Source organism: Hyaena hyaena, unplaced genomic scaffold, assembly GCF_003009895.1.
Source record: "Hyaena hyaena isolate Hyena2069 unplaced genomic scaffold, ASM300989v1 scaffold_714, whole genome shotgun sequence".
Lineage (NCBI taxonomy): Eukaryota > Metazoa > Chordata > Mammalia > Carnivora > Hyaenidae > Hyaena > Hyaena hyaena.
In genome coordinates, this window is record NW_024081350.1 from 448,447 (window position 1) to 465,573 (window position 17,127).

Below are 17,127 nucleotides of genomic sequence, written 5' to 3' on the forward strand. Positions count from 1 at the left end.
CTATCAGCACAGAGCCCGAGGCAAGGCTCAAACTCGTGAACTGCGAGATCATGACCTGAGCTGAAGTCAGACGCTTCACGGACTGAGCCACCCAGGTGCCTCTACTTTTTCTTCTTCTTCTTCTTTTTTTTAAGGACAGCGGGGGGAAGGAGGAGAAGAGAGACAGAGACAGAGACAGAGACAGAGAATCTTAAATAGGCTCCAGCCTCAGCTCAGAGCTGGATCTGGGTCTGGATCCAGGTTGGATCCCAGGACCTTGGGATTATGACTGGAACTGAAATCAAAATTCTGATGCTCACCTGTCTGAAGCACCCAGGAACCCTGAACTCAGTTTACCTTTTTAAGGATGCTCTTCCATTGTCTCTAACTCCAAACACTATTCATCATCTTCAGAGTAAGTTTTGCTTAGATGTGGCACCACATCAATCCCATCCCATCCTTGAGAAAGATCTCCTTTGTGATCTGTTTTATCTGTCAGCTTACATTTCTGGGCTTTTGTAAGTTGTTCTTTTTTTTGTCTTTATTCTTACTTGATGGGGGCAGTAGTAGGAGTTTCCATGGAGATGATACTGCTTATGGGTATCGGAGAATCAATGGAATGATGTTTCTCCATGAACTGCTTTTTATTGTCCTTGGTATATTTCAACTATGTGTAAGTCATAATGGTCCCGAGACTGACCTTCCACTTCTTCCTGCGACGTGGCTAACATGCTCTGCTTTACAGTTGATGATATGGGTGTTGTTTAAAAAAAAAAAAGGCAAAAGGCATTCATAGAAATAACTGGAGACATTTGGGGATATGTTTCTGTCCAAGAAAGTTCTATTAAGAGGTCTTTGGGATCACCATTTTCACCTCTCCTTTGTTGAAATGCAACTGGACTTTTGACAGAGCACCATGCATCCATTCCATCTCCTGGTCCTCATTGGCACACATCTGAAGGGTCGTGGGACATCCCTGGTCTTGGAGCAGTGCTCTGTTGCCAGCAAGGGGTCTGGTGGCAGGAACTGGGGCCACCCAGGGTGGGGCTCCGAGCAACTGGGGCCACATGCTCTTTTTCCCAATAAGTTTGAAGGCTACTTTTTGTTGCATCCACGTGTGAGCAGGGAGACCATTTCTTTTCCTTTTTTAAAAAATTTTTTGATGTTTATGTATTTTTGAGAGAAAGAGAATCAGAGTGTAGGTGGGGTAGAGAGAGAGAGGGAGACACAGAATCCTTCACAGAGCTTGGCTCGGGGCTCAAACTCACAAGCCACAAGATCACGACCCAAGCTGAAGTTGGATGCTTAACTGACTGAGACACCCAGGCGCCCCAGAGGGCATTTCTAACTATGCTTTGTCTTCTTTTCTTTAAATAGGGTTGTTGCAGCATCTCCAAAGAGGCCTTTTCTTTTGCTTCTACATAATTTTGATTGACAAAAAATAATGCATTTTCTCAGTGTCTCCATCTATATTACATAGGATGTGGGATAATGTTGTCCTCACATAATTATGGGAATACATCTTTATCTCTTGATTTCTGAAATCTGTGTATTCATAAATCCCAAACTGGAGGTTTCACCTTGGAAAGCCAGGTCAGGCCAGATCCCCCACCATGCACTTCACAACAATTTCACTGACACCTAACAGCTCAGATACACATGTATTTATTTTCCCAGAAATACAAATACCTCTCAGTGATGTGCTGTCTACTTGGCTGAAAATCAACGTCTCACCACCAATTTTAGTATCTACATACAAACTGCAAATACAGCTTGTATCCATATGTGGACAAAACACATAATTAAGGGCTAATCTTACATTTTGCCCAGTCCAGCAAGCTACACAATATGGATCCATTTTCAGAGCACTTTTGCATTCCTACAAGCGAAATGAAGTAAAAAGGCAGTGGCAACACTTATTATACTTTTTTAAGAGAGAATACAAGAAGGGGGAGAGGGGCAGGGAGAGAGAGAGAGAGAGAGAATCCCAAGATAGCTCTATACTTAGTAGAGGGGCTCAGCTCCATACTTGATTCTATAACCCTAAGATCATGACCTGAGCTGAAATCCAGTCGATGTTCAACCACTTGAGCCACCCAGGCACCCCAATGACAATTTTCGAAAGACATTCATACACTGAGGTCTGCCATTTGAAAATGAACACATCTTCCCTATGCCACTGATGGGGTGACTTTAAAGGTGAAATGAACAACAAAAGGGAGATGAAGGGGTCTAGAAGCATCTGCAGTGGATGAGACATCCTATTAAGTTATGTTCATTGTGATTGACAATATTTTATTTGTTTCAGAAAGAAACACTCCCATGAATTCCACCTGTGCCCCGTGTCTATGGCAGTGTTTTCAGTACAGGCTTCCGGACCCCATTATTGATTGGCATTTAAATTTCAGCTATATTTTTATTCATAGTCTTTACTTCTTCTTCAGGTTTATTGACATCTTTTACAGCTTTGAGCTTACTTACTATTTTCACCTTTATCACCTTTATTTCTTTAAACATAGTAAGCATGGGTTTCATGGGCTATGATATATTCAGATATCTGATGTGTTTGTGCATCTAGTTTTTATTTATTTCTTCGTTTTTTTTATTGTTCTGTTATACAGTATCTTATCTTTGCTGGAAAATGTATTTGGGGAAAACAGATGAATAATTTGAGATTCAAGATTTATCACTTTCCTCCAGAGGACTTACATCTGCTGTTGCCAGATTGTTGGGGGGGACGAGTCAGGGAGCACCTGAGATCAACACGCCAAGCTTCCCTGCACATTCAGGCATGCACATTCTGGAGCAGCTGCGTCCGGTCTCCTTCACCTTTATTTTCAGAGAGTAGACCTCACAGATTCCAGCTTCTTGAGAGACTGAGCCTTCTGCCAGATGCCCAACCTTCCATGCTCTAGCCTTTAATTTGCCTTTGTCTCTGCACAGAGCAATCAAAATAGAGGTTTAAATTGGTCAAGATTGTCATATTCTCTCAGGGTAGAGGTTGCTGCTTCATGAAGTTGCTGCCCTGTTTTCTCACCAATAAGGTATCCTGGTGAATCCTTACTATTTGTTTGATGTTCATAAGATTTTAAAATATGTATTTTATTCCTTATGGTTTATACTTTTCACCAAGAGGTTTGGCCCAGATTACCTAATTTGCTATAATTGAATTCTGAAGAGGGAGAGATTATTTTTAATTATTTATGCAGAAGAGAACAAATTCTAACCTAAAAGACACTCAAGATTTTTATTTGCTTTCATGTCTCACCCACTCTTACTCTTAAAATACAATGTGTCAGGACTTTATTTTTAAAATACCGTGAGATCATATATTCCAAGGGACTACATTGTCCAATGTTATTTGGGATTTTTCTTATAGAAAAAGTAAAAATCTCTTATAAGCCAGTTTTTAGTAAAACATTTTGTTAGACTTGAGTTATTGTTGACAGTAAGCAACGCATGAAAGGCACATGCTTATCAGAGTAGTTACTGCTATTTTTGTTTACTTTAAAATAAGACCATTGACTATGAACCACATTTGTTAGTAGACATAGTGCATTTTAGAACTGACTTTAAAAATACTTTTGGGGTGCATGGGTGGCTCAGTAGGTTGAAGCTCCAACTTTTTAAAAAATATTTTTATTTATTTCTAGGAGAGAGAGAGAGAGAGACAACGTGAGCAGGGGAGGGTCAGAGAGAGAGGGAGACACAGACTCTGAAACAGTCTCCAGGCTCTGAGCTGGCAGTCAGCACAGAGCCCGACGCGGGGCTCGAACCCACGAACCGCGAGATCATGACCTAAGCAAAAGTCGGACGCTTAACCAACTAAGCCACCCAGGTGCCCCTGAAGCTCCAACTTTGACTCCGGTCACAATCTCACAGTTCATGAGTTCCAGCCCCATATTGGTCTCTGCTTCTGATCCTCTGTTCTCCATTCTCTGCTACTTCCTTGCTTGTACTCTCTCCCTCCCTCTCAAAAGTAAACATTATAAAAAATACTTTCAGTATCAAGTCTCTTCTTAGTTTCAAGTTGTAATTATTTTTCAAAGTTATTTGGTTGGTTTGTCTGGAAACTATCTGTAAGCACACAACATAAAGGAGATAGTGTTGACGTTTGCTTAGTGCCTCATATGTTCAATAACTTTTATTTCTTGTTCTGACTCTGCTGAATTTCCTAAGGTGTCCTCTTCAAAACAAAATGGTCGCAGAGAAATAATTCCATGATCTACTACCAAACAATTCAAGGCTATAGAATAAGGCAAATAATTCATATCTGTGATTTTTGCCACTCACAGCCTCTTATGCCAGAAAGACTGTCAGGCGCTTACTGTGTTAGTGCTTGTGCTGTATCAACTGCTGGACTCCTCCCTCACCAACTCCTGCTCCCACATGTCGTTTTCACTCCTGTCACATGACGAGTAAGGAATAGAATAGTGTTTTATGCATTCCGCACACACTGGGAATGTCTCAGTTGGGGATTGTATTCACTTGTGAAGGAGAATTCAATAAGCTTGTGACTTATAGAAACTAGGGACATTTTTTCTCTCATACAGCAATAAATCTAGTGGTAGGAGGTTGTTAGCTTGTGCTCGTGGCTTCAATTCTTTTCACTTTCCCTTGTGGTTGCATGGAAGATGTTGTGCTTCCCATCACCATATCTACATTCTAGATAGTAGAGATGATGGTACTTCCACACTTGATGCTTACACCTCATTCACTGCACAGCAGTGAATTATGTGGCCATACTTAGCTCAAAAAAGTCTCTAGGAAGTGAAGTTTCGAGGTTCCCAGTCCCAAGAACTGAGAAAGGCAATCCGGAAAGAGACTGAGTTGGGTATTTGAGTGGGCTAACCTACATTTTGTGTCACATAGCCTACATTGATCTATGAAATCAAGCTACCTTATGTCTAATGTTAAAGATTGCAATTGAAAGCAAGCACTCTCAAACATGAGAATTACTAATAACAGCATTGTTGACCACTTCAATGTCTATAAACTGCAATAATCTACTGAGACATATATCACTGTGTCCAGTTTGCAGATGAGGATACTAAAGTTGGGAGAAGCTTGGTTATCTGCTATACTTGCACTGGCAGAAAGTAGGGGAGCTGAAAGTTGCAAGTTCAAATTTAATGCTAGTTAAACCAGCCCCACAGTTTTTCTTTCCTTCTTTCCTTCCTTCCTTCCTTCCTTCCTTCCTTCCTTCCTTCCTTCCTTCCTTCCTTCTTTCTTTCTTTCTTTCTTTCTTTCTTTCTTTCTTTCTTTCTTTCTTTCTTTCTTTCTTTCTTTCTTTCTTTCTATATAGAGAAAGTATGAGAAGGGGAAAGAGGGAGAGAAAGAGAAAGAAAGATAGAAAGAGAGGGAAGGAGGGAGAGAGAGAATCTTAAGCAGACTCCACACTCAACATGGAGCCTGATGCAGGTCTTGATCTAACAACCCTGGGATCATGACCTGAGCCAAATTCAAGGGTTGGATGCTTAACCAACTGAGCCACCCAGGTGCCCCCATACTATTTATTTCTAATCTTCTCATTTAAACAAAAATACATTTGGGTCTCATAAAAAAAAATCTCTGAAAGATATTTTATTACCTTTTAAGCCAGTATGTAAATTAAACTATGATTGCGATCTTTATCAGGTATTTTTCTTTTCCATCATCATTCTTGTCTTTCGGCTTCCAAAAAATGGGGGAAAATGAATGAAAATGCATAATAAACTACCATACTATGATGCTTATAATTAATAGAAGCAAACATTAACTTAATCCTAACAATATCCATAGAATCTCGACTAGTAAAAAATAAGTTGATTCTTGATTTGAGGATTGAAACTGCCCACACTGATTTAGTCATTCAATAAATTTTTACTGAGTTTTTGCTTTGTTCAGTTGCTGAACATTGATATTAAATTGTCACCAATAACACTTGATCAGGTAAAAGCGTCTAGAAGTGTGACAAATTCATTTACTCATTTTTCAAATTTAGGTAAATACATTTTTTCAAGTTTCTAAAATCATGCAGTGAATCAGTTCAAAACACGGGGACTAACAGCAGCAATGGTTGATCATGTCTTACCATTTTTGGGTGGGTGAACTGGGCAATTCTTCCGCCACTATCCCCTGGGAACACTCTCCAGCTGTTTTCATATGATAACTTGACTGGGGTTAAGGGTACAAAAAGACACCACTCACCTGCAAGTAGTTGGTGCAGTCAGCTGGGCACCATTCTCCAGTAAGGTAGACTGGGTTTTCCCCACAGCATTGTGGGTTCAGAAGTCCAAGAAGGTGAACGTGGAATTTGTAGGGCCCCTAAAGGACTGGCCTAAGAGGATGCACAAATGACATTAGTCCACTGCATTCTGTTGATCAACACATGTCACAAGGCCATCCCGTATTGAAAGAAATGGGAAAAGAATTTCCACCTCTTGATGGAATACATGGGAAAGTCACATGACAAAGGATTTGCATAGATGATGGGAGAATTACTGTGGCCATTTTGAAAGTAATTTTCCAGAGTCCACCCTCCAGATACAATAATTTGTTCACATTCTTCTTTCATGACAAATACTCACGCCTTGTCCCAAAGTTGTATCTCCATTTTGATATCAGGCTCAACCTCCAGATCCTTCTAATTTTAATTAAGTCTGAATGTGGTTAGACTCCTCAGGGGCAGTAACTCCTGATTCAGACATCTGAGAACAACAACAGCAAAGACATATCATCTGTCCCTGAAGCCCTCAATGCTCAATGCACACAAGAGATGTAAACAGCAGTCCCTGGCTTTTATTAATTCCGAAATCCACCTGGGAGCCTGTCACTGAGCCCCTTCACCAGGGGCAGAACTTGTGACTGTTTTGGCTTTCTGGGAGTGATTCCTTTATTTATTTTTGTTTTTCAGCTTTTGGCTCTGCCTTCTGGACCCTTCGTTCCATCCCCTGATGCCATGTTCGAAAAGAGTCTACCACACTCTTCAAAAATCTGAATTAATATAAAATATAGAGAAAAATTATTAGAAGTACATAAAAGAAACATAGTTTTAAATATTGCATTATGCTTAAGGACTCCTAATTGCTTAGATATATGTCAACGATAACTTATATTTCAGAAATGACTTTAGGTTTTAGTTGGAATAAATGTCTGGTTTCTTGGGCAGTATTTTCTGAAACGTTTATGTTCCAGAAACATCTAGTGGATACATAACCTTTTTAAAATATACTAAATAAAATCTTTTTTTTTTTCAAACTATCATAATCGGGACAAATAATTATATGCCACTTAACTGCTAACTTCATGGAAAATTTCCAATTCAACTAAATTAAAAAAAAAAAAAACATTTGTTGAGCTCCTATTAGGTGTTATTCATTCTTGAAGCTCTGTGGAGATACAGTGAGGCCTGTAGCCTGATCACAGGGGATGCAGAGAGCAGCGACTCATGAAGGACTTCCTGGAACAAAATGACTAAGCTAAACCTGAGAGAATGTGAAAGAATGCCTTCCAGAAAGAAGGGGTGGCATTATCCAAGGTATGCAAACTTGAGTTTATATGATGTACACAGGGGACTGATGCCTGCACTCAGCATTAGATTCAAATGCTAATCTCTTTCAGAAACACTCTCACAGAAACACCCAGAAATAATGCCCAGTTATTAGGTGTCCCCTGAAGGAGAGCCTTATCTTCAGAAGCCCAATGGCTGAAATTGCTGAAGATCAAACATAGACCCACATCGTGCATTTGAGTGAATTACAAGGCAAGTTGAACTGTGAGCCTCACAGGGTATCTACTGCTAAAGTGAAAACGAGATACTGTAAGTTGAGACGGTACTGATGAAGTAGAGAACAGTGAGCCCCTAAATTCTGACGTGTTTTCTTTCCCAGTGGGGAAGTTCTCCCTCCTCCCAGTGGAATTGGCTCCTCCCTTCCAGCAAAGTGTCCTTCTCAATCAGAGGAGTAGGGTTATCCCCAACTCACAGTCAGATGTCCCTTTCCACCTGTCAGAGGAAATCAACCCTGCGTTGTCTGACAAAACCATAATCGCCTCTCCTGAGGCAGCCATCACATAAGACATGCTGAGTCTCCTCAGGACCCACTGCCACCACCACTCTTTGCCTTTAGGCTTAATTTGACTCATGTCCCAGCAGGCCCTTAAAGGTGAGGTGAGGTGCACCCATGAGGAGGTGTGCCATACTCCAAAAAGAGTTTTCCAATGTATACAAACAAATAGCAGAAGAACATATATGAAAATGGACATTAAAGGTGTGGGATAACAGTAGAAGGAATGTGAAGTTCAATCAGGCAGAATTTATTGATATGGGCTCACTAAGCAAAGATTCTATATTTAATGTTGCAGCTTGAGGGGTTAGAAGAGGCTCTCATAAACAGAAACATAGGTTAAAACATGACCTACTGTGAGCAAACTGGAAATGTCTGACTTCCCTTGGTTGAATGTAGAGGAAGGGTTTCAATGGCTTAGGAAGATAGGGATATTAGAATGGATTTGTCCTTTAAGACCTAGTTACTCAAATGGGCAGTTCAAGACATATACCTTCACCAATATTTTGAGCAACAAATTTGTAAGGGGATTCCCAGCATCCTTGAAGAGCTCTGTGATCACTCTTATCTGAGGGCCAGACCTTACAGAGGGAACTGCAGCCACTCAATCGAAAAATTTAAATGAGATGGGAATAATTGGACCCCAGGGTCACAGGACCAAGTGGCAGCACTCAACAGTCAAAGGCAAAGTGGGCATATTTACCTCAATGAACAGTAGAGTTAAAGCAACAATCAGAATCATGTGACTTGCACAGACCTATGGAGTTGGCTCATTAATCATGGTGTTTCTGCAAGTGAAATAGATAGTAAACCTACTAAATTTTTACGTGATCTATACAAGCAGACAACTTCTAGATCAAGTGAATAATAGTCTAACTCAAATCAGACGAAAAGGGTCATGACCCCTCAGTCAATTCCCAGGCATGAGCCAGTTTACAGACCCATCAACCTCAATAAAAAGAAGGCCAGATCCCCTCAAGGGAGGACCCCACTAAACGACTAAAAGTTTATGCTGGTAATTTTTCTCCCAATCTTCTCCCAAAGGGATCTAAGGCATTTTACTAGGGTTACCTGTGATTTAGGGAAAAAGAAATTACATCTTTCAGGAACCACTGGATACTGGCTCATAACTACATTGATTCCAGGAATCCATCTTTGGTTATTTCCTAAGTCCTAGAATGTATCATTGGAATAGACATACTTAACAGTAGGCAGAATTCTCACACTGACTCCCTGAGCAGTGGAGTGAGGACTACTTTGGAGGGAAAGACCAAATGCAAGCCTTTTGAACTGCCTCTCCCTAGAAAAATAATAAATCAAAAGAAATCCTGCATTCCTGGAGGGATTGCAGAGACTAGCGTCACCATCAAGAACTCAGACTTTCCTTGCTAAAAATATCTTATCAGTCCTTAAATGATGGCTTTATAAAATACAGTAAGTATTAATTCCTGAGAAGATTTAATGCATAAAAGACATAAAAATACAGGACCATTTTTTAAGTTATTTGGTAAAACGGGCCAAAAATTACCATTATAAATGTTTCTAAATTTGTCACATACTGTAATTATCACAATGCATCCTGGCAGTAACAACTTCCAGAGAGTCGCTACACCACACTTGGCACTGCAGCAGGAGACTGCCTACATGTGAGCCGGCAAATACCAGGAAAGGCCGGTGGGAGGGAATGTATAGTTCACCAGGGTTCATTACCCTCAAGGGCTGGCTGCACTCCTTGCTCTGCAATCTTTGATTTTGTTGTTGTTGCTTTTTAAATTTTTATTTGTTTTTTGTTTTTATTTTTGTTTTTCGATCCAGCTTTTAGTTTTTCTCAAAAGGAGTATAAGTTAAAGACCACCTGCCCCATCCTAGGTGGAAGCAAAACTATTCAGATTGTTTATAGTGTTTGTTTTTCTTTTTCCCTTCACCCACCGCACTTTCTTGAAGACAATGAGGGAGTTGCTCTATTTTAAGGTCAATAAATTACAACCTACCACATGGAGCTTGATTTTGTTAGCAAAGTTTTATTGGAATACCAGCCACACCCCTTCCTTTACTTGTCATTTATGAGTGATTTCACTATGACGGGCCAGTTGGGTCTTTATGAAAGAGACTGTAGACCTGTACCCCTAAAATATTTACTATCTGTCTCTTTACAGAGAAAATTTGTCAACCTCTGCACTACTTTATTCATATTTTTGCAACTGCCAGAATTTTCAGGCATTCATGCAGTCATGCACTCACTAAACAAATATTTTTTAAAAGCTGCCCACATATCAGGAACTGAGCAATATATCTGAGATAAGAAGACAAAAATACAATCTTTTTATATGTCACACGTGCACATTCTGCACAATAACTTCTATTGACTGAGTTTTAACAGTTTTAAGGATTGCATTTATTATTCCAAGTTGGAAATCTTGTTAATATATTATCTGAATCCTTTGTGTCCTCATTATTATTTTATGTCTGATATTCTCAGAAAGACATGAGATCGAGAACATACAGTTTGCTCATTTGGTCATCCTAACTCATATCCATTACTTCTTTTATCATAACGATCTTTCATGTAAACATGCATTTATATTTTGTATTAGTATAAATGCAACTATTTCAAAAGATATACTTTTTTCTTAAATATCACAAAAATTAGAAACTTCTAAATTTCTCTCTGGTGAAAATAGAATCCATTTTTTTTCTTCCAACATTGTCCAGATTTGAGTGTCTCATCTTACTAATAAACATTTAGATTACAATTGTGATATGGCAGAACACTTCTCTGCTAAAATAGCTTTTCATTTGCATGGTATATTTCTTCATTTCATAAACTGTCTTAAATTGAGGATATATGATTTTCCAAGTGATTTGTTCTTAATTTTTTGGAATCACTTGTTTTCTTCACACTCTTTTTTTAAAGTTTATTTGTCTTGAGAGAAATAGAGTGAGCATATTCAAGTGGGGGAAGGGCAAAGATAGAGGGAGAGAGAGAATCCAAAGAAAACTGCACTGTTAGTGCAGAGCCCAATGCAGGGCTCGAACTCACAAACCATGAGATCCTGATCCGAGCTGAAGTCGGACACTTAACTGTCTGGGCCACCCAGATGCCCTTCACACTCTCTAAAATTAAATGATGATTTGGAATCTGACCTTGTCTGTTGTCGTATCAGCAAAAAAAGAAACATCCCCTAATGTACAGCGGGACTGACCCGGCATTGCATAAGCCAAAAGCAGACACCTGGATCACTTGTTTCCTCTGGAAACATTTTCTTCTCTACCATTGTTGGCAAGAGCTGTCACCTAATAAATACACGTAATGGGGGATTCATGAATCGTTGTAGCCTGAAAACGTGGTTTTGAAGCATCAGAAATGCAATTAAACACAGCTTCAATAATATCCTGGAAGAAAATAAGAAACAAGCCAGTCGCATCTTATCCCAGGCAATGATAAATACGTATAATCTCCTCCAACTTTTCCATCTCACACTTAAGCTATTTCATGGAAGCCTTAAGAATGTGCATAAAAAGTACAGCACAGGAAATATAGTCCATGGCGACAGAGGATAGCTACACTTGCAGTGGGCAGAGCCATAGCAGAAGGTGTAGACTTGTTCAATCACCATGTTGTACACCTGAAACTAGCGTAATACTGTGTATCAACTATCCTTCAATTAAAAAAAAAAAAAGGAATTTTGTCTAGGAGTCTCACTCTTGATATATTCTTGGCATCTGAATATTTATTCCACTTGATTGACAAGGTAGCATTTTAACTCTTAGCTGATGTTTCATGAATATTTAATTTATATATATCAATTATTACATTTTTTTAAACAGCAGCATAGGAATTACCCAGGAGCTTGTTAGAAATGTAGATTCTCAGACTCCAACCCAGACTCATGGAACTGGAATCTCTTTAACCCAGTGGCCGAGGTGATTCATATGCACATTAAGGTTTGCAAAGTACAGGTTAAAATTTTGAAGCTGGGGGAGCATGAAATCATTTCCAACAATGTTGAAGAGAATTCCTAGGGCATGGTCTTCTTTTGGAATAGGACCCTGACTTTGGCGTGAGGATAAAAAGGGAGGGGCAAAGAGTGGGAATTGGGGGTTGGCAGGGAGAACTAAACAAGGCTTGTGTTTGCTGAAAGGCTCTACTTCCTCTGGCAAGGATCTCCTCGTTGCAGAAAATGTCCTCCATTAAGAGAATGGAGGAGCTGAATGCTTATTTCTAGAATACTCCAAATTGCTCCTCATGTTTTTTGGAGCACAAGCAATTCCAGAAAGCTCCCCCATGCTCCAGGGCACTTCAGTTCTCCTATGGATATTTATGTAAAGGATATCTATCCCTTACCAGGTGGATATCATCTGAGGGTAAGACTCATGTTTGTTTGTTTGCTGTGATTGTTTTTTTGTTTTTGTTGTTGTTTTTAAAATTTATTTATTTATTCATTCAGAGAGAGAACGTGAGCAGGTGAGGGGCAGAGTGAGGGAGAGAGAATCCCAAGCAGGCTCCACACTGTCAATGCAGAGCCCAATGCCGGGCTCAAACCCCTGAACTATGAGATTGTGACTTGAGCCCAAATCAAAGGTTGGATACCCAACCAACTGAGCCATCCAGGTGCCCTAGGACCCATGTTTTTTAAGTCTCCACATGACCAAGGATAAACCTGTGTACATAGTAGGTTCTAATTAATATAGGTAGAAAGACAGCAAAGAAAAATTTTAGAAGGCTAGGAGACTGAAAGTCAGGAAGGGGAAAGGAAGGAAGGAAAGGTCTCACATATAAGATTAATTGGTAAATTTGATCTAGGTAAAGAATTTTGCAATAGAACTGATAACCAGTGTAGCTGATAAAAATGACCATTAAAAAAAAGGCTTAAAGTTACCATTTATTAAGCATTTACACTCTGTGCTAACACAGTGTATTTCTATATAATGTGTCATTTATTCTCTACCTCTGAAGCAGGTACCAGCATGAAAATCACTGTAGAAGACTGCTGCACCATACTTTGATGACTCACCTAGACTTTAGGTTTCTATTTATGTAATTTAAGAAACCATTAACGTGTCTGGCAGCTACTTCACAATTTTCTCATGTTAATTTTGCTGTCAATCAGAACCCTTAATTTTTTTACCCTAATTACTTTTAAGACAGACACTATCTCACTTTCATATTGGCACAGTTCAAACTGAGAACCGCAATAATTTTATGTCCATCTGTGTTCAGCTTCTTGTGGCAAATAGTGACTTCTAGTCCAGTTGGTTGGAAAAATTTTTAGGGTATTTATCCTTTTATACCATAAATTATCATCTCATTTTAATCTTGGATCATCCACACATTTGATAAGTTTGTCCCCTATTTGTAAGTCAATAATAAGCCTTCCAAAATAAGAGGACAAAGGACAGAAGGCTGTAATCTCATCAGATGCTTCCTTAAAAGTGAATACACACTCATTAATCGAGAATTGTCAGCTAGGGTTATTCTGCCAACTACAAATTCACTTATTTGTATCTTTATTCTCTAGTGAGTTAATTAGGAAAAATGGCACATTTTGTTCAATGCCTTGCTGATCATGTTACAATATTTCTATTTCTCTTCCCTGTTATACTAGTATAAGGAGTCACAGAAAAGGAGGTTTTTCTGGGAATTAATTTATTATATATTTTTGACCATCTATCTTTGTCTGAGCACTGTCTTGTATTTCATGGACACATGCTAGTCTCGAGGGGTTCTTACTTCTCTCCTAAGTGGTCACAAACCATCCATTTAGCAATGCATGCTGGATTTGAGTAAGACTGTGCATGTATAGATGAAACATGTGCTTTCTCCCCAGAGGAAGTGGTTTTCAATTGGTTCTCCATGGAGTTTCAGGTACTCAACAGAGATGTCAAGAGGATTACTTTAATAGAAAAAGTCACAGGGGGCATTTTTGTGGGAGCTTAGATTATGTAGTTTAGACATTCCTTTTGATCCAAATTAATATGGGGTTCGTATTAGAAAGAAATTCATATATCAGTCATGCTTGTCTGGTGATATCTTTTCTACTATCTTCAGCTATTATTTAATTATTTCAGAGGTATTTATATTTTTATAAACATAGCCAATATTATCTCTGCCCACTAGTCTGTCCCCTTTTTGAGGAAAGAGGAGACATTTTATTCTTATCTTAAAATTCCAGTACCGTGCTTAGTCTAATATTGAAAGACAACAAAAATTATTGGAGAGTAATGATGAGGCAGCCATCAGAGAAGTTGTAAGATAACAAAACCAACAGAAAGTAAGGAAATTTCAAGAGAAATTGTGTTGGAGATCAAGCAAATTATGTAGATCTTAATTTTGCCTATGGTGCCCGTTGGGCCCATTCTACCCCTGTAGAAATTGGAGTACATTATGAGGCACCTGGATGGCTCAGTGGTTGAGCAGTCTGACTTTGGCTCAGGTCATGATCTCAGGATTCATGGGTTTGAGCCCCGGGTTGGGCTCTGTGCTGATCGCTAAGAGCCTGGAGCCTGCTTGGGATTCTGTGTCTCATTCTCTCTCTGCCCCTCTCCCACTAGCGCTCTGCCACCCTCTGTCTCTCAAAAATAAATAAAACGTAAAATAAATAAATAAATAGAAATTGGAGTACATTAGATTATCAAAATCACCCCGTTTTCAGCCTTTTCAAAGATGATGTAGGAGCAATTAAATGTAATTTTCAAATTGGAACTTGACCCAAAGATGAAATTAATTGCTTATTCAATTAAATACCAGGTATTTTGCATGCGTGATCTTATATTTAATGTTCAAACATCCATGAAATGATTGTTTCTGTGGCTCTTCTTCTATAGAGGAGGAAGGGATAGTAAAGTATGGAGACATTACATAATTTGCCCAAAGTGAACAACAGAGCAAAGAAATTCCAGGCAACTGCTTGGAAGACCCCATAACTTCTCAATCTGTGTTCCACTGTACCTGATCTAGAAGAGTATTTAGTACTCACAGTCTTATAGACAGTATCACAGTGAATTTATATTTTGGTCGTGTGATCCTACTCCTTTGTCTCAGCCTGCTTTGGGCTCCCATGTGCTGTCTGCACAGGGAATGGAAAACAGCTCTCTCTTGGTGTGTTGGCATCATCACACCATGCAGGAGACTTTCAAGTACGTTATGTAACAAGTTACATTTACAAAAAGAAAAGTTGTATTTTGCGTAAAAGGTAATCATACTGCTTAATGTAATACAATATGAAATATATATAAACACACATATATATGTATTCATATGTGATATTGATTATCATTTATGATCAATTAGACATGTAAAATCATTATTTTAGTGACAGGATTAGCAGAAGTGTATGTGAAAAGATAATTACCTCGAGGTAGCTTTGATGAAAATTTTTACTCAGATGGACAATTTTATAACCATCTCTGCCAAGGTGACAGTACTTTCCATGTAATGTGTCAAAAAATACATGAAGATTTTTTCTCAAATAGAGCCAAGTATACTAAGAAATCAGGAAAGAAGACAATGAAACTAAACCTAAGTCCAGTTCAACATTTATTATTTGATGGCACAATTTTGAAAATTCTAAATTATGGGCTTTAATGATAAAAGCAATTAAGTGGCCAGTAGTTCATCCTGAAAAAAAAGTAGTGATTATGCTCCATTTCTTACTCTTTAAAGTTTTTGCAGCAAACAGAAAACTGTTCCAGAGATATTGCATGGCTGTTTGCTCCTGGTGAAGCTTAATGTCAGCCACAGAATATACAATCCCAAGTGAATATGAATTATGTGCTCGCTCAGTATAACAACCGAAAAGTAATTTTACTCGACATATTGTAACCAAAAACCCCTATTCTTTTTTTTTTTTTTTTACAAATAGTTTATTGTCAAATTAGTTTCCACATGACACTCAGTGCTCATCCCCAAAGTGCCCTCCTCCATGCCCATCCCCCCACCCCCCCACATCCATCAGTCCTCAGTTTTTGTCAGCATTCAAGAGTCTCTCATGGTTTGCCTCTCTCCCTTTCCCCCACCATTTCCGCCCTTCTTCTCCCCCTTGTTCCTCCGTCAAGTTCCTCCTAATCCTCCTATACGTGCAAACATATGATATTTGTCCTTCTCTGCCTGACTTATTTCGCTCAGCATAACACCCGCAAGGTCCATCCATGTTGCTACACATGGCCAGATTTCATGGTTTCTCATTGCCATGTAGTATTCCATGGTATAGATAAACCACATCTTCTTGATCCATTCATCTGTTGATGGACACTTAGGCTCTTTCCATGTTTTAGCTATTGTGGAGAGTGCTGCTATGAACATTGGGGTACAAGTGCTCCTATGCCTCAGCATTTCTGTATCCCTTGGGTAAATTCCTAGCAGTGCTATTGCTGGGTCATAAGGGAGTTCTATTGTTAGTTTCCTGAGGAACCTCCACACTGTTGTCCAGAGGGGCTGTACCAGTTTACATTCCCACCAACAGTGTAGGAGGGTGCCCGTTTCTCCACATCCTCGCCAGCATCTCGAGTTCTCTGATTTGCTCATTTTAGCCACTCTGACTGGCGTGAGGTGGTATCTCAGTGTGGTTTTGATTTGTATTTCCCTGATGAGGAGGGATGCTGAGCATCGTTTCATGTGTCTGTTGGCCATCTGGATGTCCTCTTTGGAGAAGTGTCTGTTCATGTCTTCTGCCCATTTCTTCACTGGGTTGTTTGTTTTTCGGGCGTGGAGTTTGGTGAGTTCCTTATAGATTCTGGATATTAACCCTTTATCTGATATGTCATTTGCAACTATCTTTTCCCATTCCGTTGGTTGCCTATTAATTTTCTGGGTTGTTTCCTTGGCTGTGCAGAAGCTTTTAATCTTAATGAGGTCCCAACAGGTTATTTTTGCTCTTGATCAAAAACCCCTATTCTGAGTATATATGTTAAATATTAATAGACATTTTAGTAAAACCAGCTTCACAAAGTCTAATCTTGAATATTCAAACCTAAAACAAAATGTAGCTTTTCATTTTACCAAATCTTTTTTATTTTTTAAAATTATTTTATTTTTTTTAAGGGTTGAAGAGCTTGGATCTAGTCTGGGTGGACTTATCAGACAATTAGAAAGTCACCTAGAGGA

At 39.1% G+C, this 17,127-nt stretch overlaps 1 pseudogene; it reads right to left on the reverse strand.

Annotated features, from left to right (window-relative positions):
* Positions 1-376: 376 nt before the first annotated feature.
* On the reverse strand, positions 377-905 carry LOC120220652 (annotated as a pseudogene).
* Positions 906-17,127: the final 16,222 nt, after the last annotated feature.